The 6,370-nt window shown below is 33.9% G+C and overlaps 1 long non-coding RNA gene across 1 annotated transcript; it reads left to right on the forward strand.

Annotated features, from left to right (window-relative positions):
- Positions 1 to 313: 313 nt before the first annotated feature.
- Positions 314 to 6,036, forward strand: LOC115528673. Its single transcript, XR_003973343.1, has 3 exons — positions 314 to 454; positions 2,263 to 2,426; positions 5,701 to 6,036. It is a non-coding gene; the product is annotated as an uncharacterized LOC115528673 (long non-coding RNA).
- The last annotated feature ends 334 nt before the right edge of the window (positions 6,037 to 6,370 follow it).

Here is a 6,370-nt window from a genome sequence, read left to right on the forward strand (position 1 = left end):
CCATGCTGTTACCAACACCAGTTGTAATCAGCCTTTACACTTTTTTCCTCAAATGATTTTATTTTTTTAACAAATTTATTTAAATTCACATTAGTTAACATACCGTGTAGTATTGGTTTCAGGAGTAGAACCCAGTAGTTCCTCACTTACATTTACCTGATGGACAAGATGTAGTATCTCGTGGCCTCAATCTGCACTCGTCTGATTACTCATGATGATTTTTCCTTTTGTTTTTCTGACTTGTTCCTGTTATGAATCTTCTGTTGCAAGGTTTATCTTTTTTCTCGTTGGTTTTGAAGATGATTCTTCTATGAGTATCAGCCTTTGTTCATGTTTCTCTGCATTTTTCTCTTCTCACTTTGTAATGTCTTTTGCACCATGGCAGCTTCATATTATTATGTCTTCAAATTTGTCAATCTTCTGCTTACGGCTTTTGCCATTAATCTTTTGTAAGGTAAGAGGTTAGATCAGTATTGTTCTTTGTTTTCTCATAGTTTTTTAGACCTTATTATCCTGCCTAGAATTCACTTTGCAAACGGTGTGAATTGAAGATTGAAATGGTGTGTATGTGTGTGTGTCTCCTAATCTCATATTCAAGTTTATTTATTTGAAATAACACCTTTGTCTACAATGAAATTCCATATATCTTTGTGTCTTCTTTTGTACTTTCAATTCTGTTACCTGGATATATTTATCTATTCTTAAGCTGGTATCATACTTTAACTTCTTTCAGTAACTTTTGAGTCTGTTTTAACAAATGTTAGGGCAAATTGTTCCTCATAGTTCTTATAAAATAAAATCGACAGTTCCCATTTATTTTTTTCAAGTGAAAATTGGGATCATCTTGTCAAGTTCTCATTTAAAAATACTATGGAGATTTTCATTGAATAAATAAATTCAGGAGATTGAAATACACAACTAGTTGAAAAAGTTGAGTCTTCAAATCCGCAAACAAAATATGTCTTTCCTTGGATTCAGACTTTTAAATTTTCTAGTGAAGTTTTATAATTTTCCTCATCAAGTTTTTAGACACTTCTGTTTGTTCCTATGTATGACGTAGTTTACTATTGTAAATTGAGCTTTCCTTTCATTGGTTTTTAATTAAATATTGCTATTTTATAGGATATTTATTGATTTTTGCCTATTGATTTTATATTTATTCATGTTACTGAGTGCTCTTAACTGTTATTATAGCTAAGCTAATTCTTTTGGATTTTTAGGTGGACAATTAAATTATTTACTAGTAATGCTAGTTTGGATTATTTTTCCAATAATTTAAATTTTATTTATTTTTATATTCTTATTGCATTTGCTGGAATTCTAGGGAAATGCGAAATAATGATAATAATGTGCATCCTTGATTTTTTCCTTGACTTAATGAAATTCTTCTAGTTTTCTTTAGTAGTTATATTGTTTGTTATTGGGTTGCTATATAACCATTATCAAATTAAGGGAACACCGGAGTTTTTGTTTTTGTTTTTGGAGTTGGGAATGTTTGCTCAATTTCACCAAGTGCTTTCTTGTCATTTAGGGAGAATATCATATGCTTTTTTCCTAAAATTAGTTCATATGGTAAATTACAATAATATATTTTTTTAACCTTCTAAACATCTTTGCATTTTTGTTTAACTTCTTCAATTCTGGTGTATTTTTCTTTTAATATGCTGCTAGATTTGATGTGTTACTATTATATTTAGGATTTTTGCATCTGTATTCATAAATGAAATTTATTGAGGGCACTTTGTATGTTTTTTGTGTGTGCCCTTATTGTCTGGTTGTGTGCCAGAATTTGGTAAATCTTACAGAATGAGATAGAAGGGTTTTATCATTCTGTAGGTTCTGTTTTACTTGTTTCTTAGCTAAAATTATTTTTTTCTGTGCAGTAAAGTCTCTCATAAGTGCATTAGTTTCTGTTACCATGCCATCATCTAATGCTGTTATTTCCTTAGCTGCATGTAATGTATCCAGTGTTGATTCATAGGAATGTGCTTCTGTTCTAAAGTTAGCATATAATTAACTTGCTTTTTAATAATTCAAGACAGATCAAATCCTAGATTACTTGTTTATGTATACAAAGTAGTAAAATTAATATTTAGGTAGAATGTGTGTATTTAGTTATTACATGTATTTAATTGTGATATTTACAAAAATATCATTTATAATATTGCAAAATATGTTTGAGATGATCTGCCATGCATTATTATGCCTTATGGTGACAAGTCTTTCAGTTTCCCTCCTTATCTGTTGTTTTTCTCTTTAAAGTCAGACACGGGTTATGATGCATTTGAAGAGTTAGCAATGCTACTTCAACTTCACGCTAATTGAGACGATCTCCCTGTTGTCCTAATTGAGTTGCACATAGTAACCAACCATCTGGTGGTTTTCCAATGTCTTAGGGGTTGTTTTCCTTCGGATTATTTACCCAGGTATGAAGACTCTTACCATTGCATGATGGCGATCCTGGTTGATTTCTGCTTCATTTTTATTTTCCTTCTGCTTTCACCTCCCATTCTTTATTAGAACCTCAAGTAGAAAATACCAAGTGGACAGCTTCTGACTAAAGAGGAAGATTCCTAATTTGTGTTGAATATCTAAGATATAGAACCAAAGTATTAACTTGTGTGGTAACTTTAAATGTATCTTTCATATCCTTTTACTGTGAATAAAGAAAACAACTTTAATTCCTTGGAAGTTTAAAATATACTTAACACAGAATACAAAAAGGCACATGTTTATCTCCTCATACATACAAAAGTTACACAGTTACACTTCTCCATGGGCTAAAAGTTTTACCTTCATCATTTTCAAAGCTGTCCATTAATCCTCTTTTTTGACTTTCGACTGTGGATTTTGGAAAAGGATAAAAAAAAACATGCACTTTTGGAATTTGTGCAAAAATAAGGAATAGTCTTATTACTAAATACCAATGCTTAATAGGAAGATTTAATATTGATTTAAGTGAAAACTGAGATATAAGCAACAATTGAAAACCTGCGACTACAAAAATGGACTATATATCAGAAATGAGGAAAGGATCCCTAAGTATTTTAGGGTGATACTTGAAAAGCACCAAATGTTTTGAGAATACTTTGATGGAATGAAATTAATGTAGAGCTTTGCTCTATATACCACTTAAAATGAGATTATCAGGTTTTTAGAGGTAGATGTACATTCTCTTTGTCTTTCTAAAATACTTTTTCATGGTTATGGAAAGAGCATTTTACATGACCAATGTTACTTACTGACGTATTCCTTAAAGTACTCAAATCCAGTTTACCTATGTAAAACCATAAAACATAGATCCACAAAGAAACATACAGATCAGCTAATAAAATTCCCTAATATTTCAGAGAAATTTGAATCAATATCAAAAGCCACATAGCTAGAGAATTGCAGAACCGGCAGCCTAAGAGATTTGAAGACTTTATATTAGTATTTTCTTTAATGTTTTACATTAAAGCATCATATTCCAACATACCACAGAATCAGTAAAACATTAAGTAACTTTGGGCACATTCCTGCCAAAAATTTCTTAATGTTACCATTAACTATTTTTATTTGTAGACAAGTTTTTATCCTTTTTTCTTGCTGGACTCTATTCACTAATTGCCTTCTATGATTGTACATCAGGTATAACCTTAATTGTGTGCTTCCTTTTCTCAAATATATTACATTTATCCAATCTTCACCCAAGTCCTTGTCTTGGGCTCTGCTTTTAGTGGGACCCAAACTAAGAGATAGGAACATTAAAAAAGAGATATAGATTTTTCAAACTTCAAATATGTATTTTTCTGTATGAATATGAATGTTTTTATAAAATGCATTCATGTACAACACATAGATGCTTTGTGAGACTATCTGTACATAAGAAGATGTTTTAAAAGGTATTCTGTCAGTGACACTTCTCACTTCTCCATTGATCTTTAGGGCTGGTCAGGTGTAGCTGTCAGGTTTTTCCTGGATGCCTGTGATTATCCTAAAGTTGCCCAGTCCGTAAACATAGTTCCCTTTTCTTCCTGTCTTTACTAATTACACTCATTTATTTATAGTTTCACCATGTGAATGTGTATTCATATTTTAACACCACACATATAATCCAATCTGATGCCAACTTCTTACTAGGAATCAGGAAATTCTTTTGTCAAGTATGAAAGGAACATTCTGTAATTCTTATTTTATGCTTCCAATTCTTTCTAACATTAAAATAAAATCTTACATACATGTATGAGGAACTTTTCACATAAGTTACAAGGCATCCTTATACTTTTGGAAAGAAAACATTTTTAAGTACGAACAGATGTGCTTTTCTTTCCAGCCCTCCTGAAATTTCTCCCTGTGTCTTCGTGGGTGGAATTTTTCAGCTGTAAGTCATTCCCTGCCAAGTCAGAAAAACAATGACTACAAACTGACTTACCAAGTCGGCAGGTTGCAGATCTCAGGGTAAGAGAGAGAGCTGAGGTGTATGTACACAACACTGAGAGACCAAATAAGACAACACCACGGGTGGGCAGGAAGGGGAGCTGAAGTGCAGAAACCATGAGACTCTGGCAGAAGCAGCGCTGTCCTTCCTCACACCAGGAGTGTGGGAAGTCGAGTAGTGAGTTGTCTGTCTTGTTTGTTCCCCAAAGATACTTGTTCCATGCAAGTATCATTTGTTTGGTGTGAAATGATGTGTGTCTGTGTCCTGAAATAATGCACAGGCATTTGTGGAGCCGAGCCCATGCAGGCAGCCTCCCAGCCCCAAGTTCAGGACATGTACAAGCCTCCAGGACAGAGGATGGCACTCTGGACAATTTGAAGCACGTGGGGGACCTGGAGAGATAGCTCTGCCCTGACAGAGGCAGGATTCAGTGGGTGTAGTTCATGATCAGGTTGTGATCTGTAAATTATGCTCCTTTTGGGAAATATTTATTAATCAAAGGTGGGTTTCTTTTTTTTTTTTTTTGGTAATTTTTCTATAATGATTATGTGTTGAATTTGCATGTAGAAAAGTCATAGGTAAAAATATAAGCCTACTATGTATGACCAAAAAAATCCACTCTCTGTAAGTGCAAGGTTTTACTTTTTAATGATTTTATTCTATAGTTGGGTATCTGTAAATATACAAAGATTTAGGTAAAAATTCACAATCTCTAATTGCACCTTCCCAAACTCAATTTTACATTATTATAATTAATAACAATTAACGTTTTATGCAGTATTTTCACAAGGCAAAGGATATATGGAATATGAATATAATTATTCTTGGTATTTATAAAAGGTCTGACAACTTGTCTCAGATGTGTTCCTAATCTGCTATATAATGGTCAAATAATTCCTTGTTCCGTTGTTTGTCTAACAAGGCCATAATAGCTCCAGCCACTCATTTATTTCAACTTCATAGTTATGGAATAAATGCAAAACCATTTAACAGATTCATGCTTCTTTGAAAGAGAATTGCATAGGAATTCAAGTTCTGCTATAAAGCCACTCTCTTAGTATAATGTGAAAGTTTTGATTTTGTGATTTTGTGAAAATTTTGTGAATTTGATTTTGTGAAAATCAGAAGTCAGTATGGTCCGTGCAGGTGACATCAGACCACCTGCCGGGGGAGCCTGCCCAGAGACCAGACGCAGCCAGTGGAAGAGCTGCCTTCAGTGAGTTGGCATCTGGGTGCTTCCCTTGACAAGGTGCAACATTTGATCATACCCCTTTTGGCAGTTGTTTGGCTACGCATCCTGCAGTGAGCGCTCCCCAGCCGAGACGGACGGGCTAGTGAGTGCTGCAAATCTCGAACTGGCGTGAGAAGCGGAAGGCCTCAAGGGTCTTATTTTAATTGTGCCCCTGGTACTGAAGAAACACCGGAATTATGAAGTTGTTAAGTATTTCTTCCATACATTTATATTTTCTACAGCTGCACGTGTGCTCTTGTAACTCAGACATTCCCATTACTGTGTTTGCACATGTATAAAATGATAGGAAACGCAAAAATTGAAAACACCAGTGGGCTCACAGTCATTTAAGAGCTATATGGAACTTGAATTTTTTGGTGACATTTTCTATAAGGTGAAGAGCTCTTGAGGTGCATGAGGCATTTTGAGAAATTTCTTTGCATAAATTTGCCAGCATGTGGTTAATTTAGTAGTCAAATCCTATATTTTCTCATGAAAATTTATGTTTCATAAAGTCATATAATTTGTTGAAAAAATTTTGACTTATGACTTAGCTCCAGACCAGAGCAATTAGGTCAAAATATCTGCAGGTGTGGGTCAGGCAGTGGCTTGTTTAAAGTCCCTGTTTTTCTTTTCTTTTTCTTTTTCTTTTTCTTTTTTTGTACGTAGGCTTCACACCTAGTGTGGAGCCCAACGTGGAGCATGAACAACTCACGACC

This window comes from Lynx canadensis, chromosome D3 (genome assembly GCF_007474595.2).
Source record: "Lynx canadensis isolate LIC74 chromosome D3, mLynCan4.pri.v2, whole genome shotgun sequence".
NCBI classification, from domain to species: Eukaryota; Metazoa; Chordata; class Mammalia; order Carnivora; family Felidae; genus Lynx; species Lynx canadensis.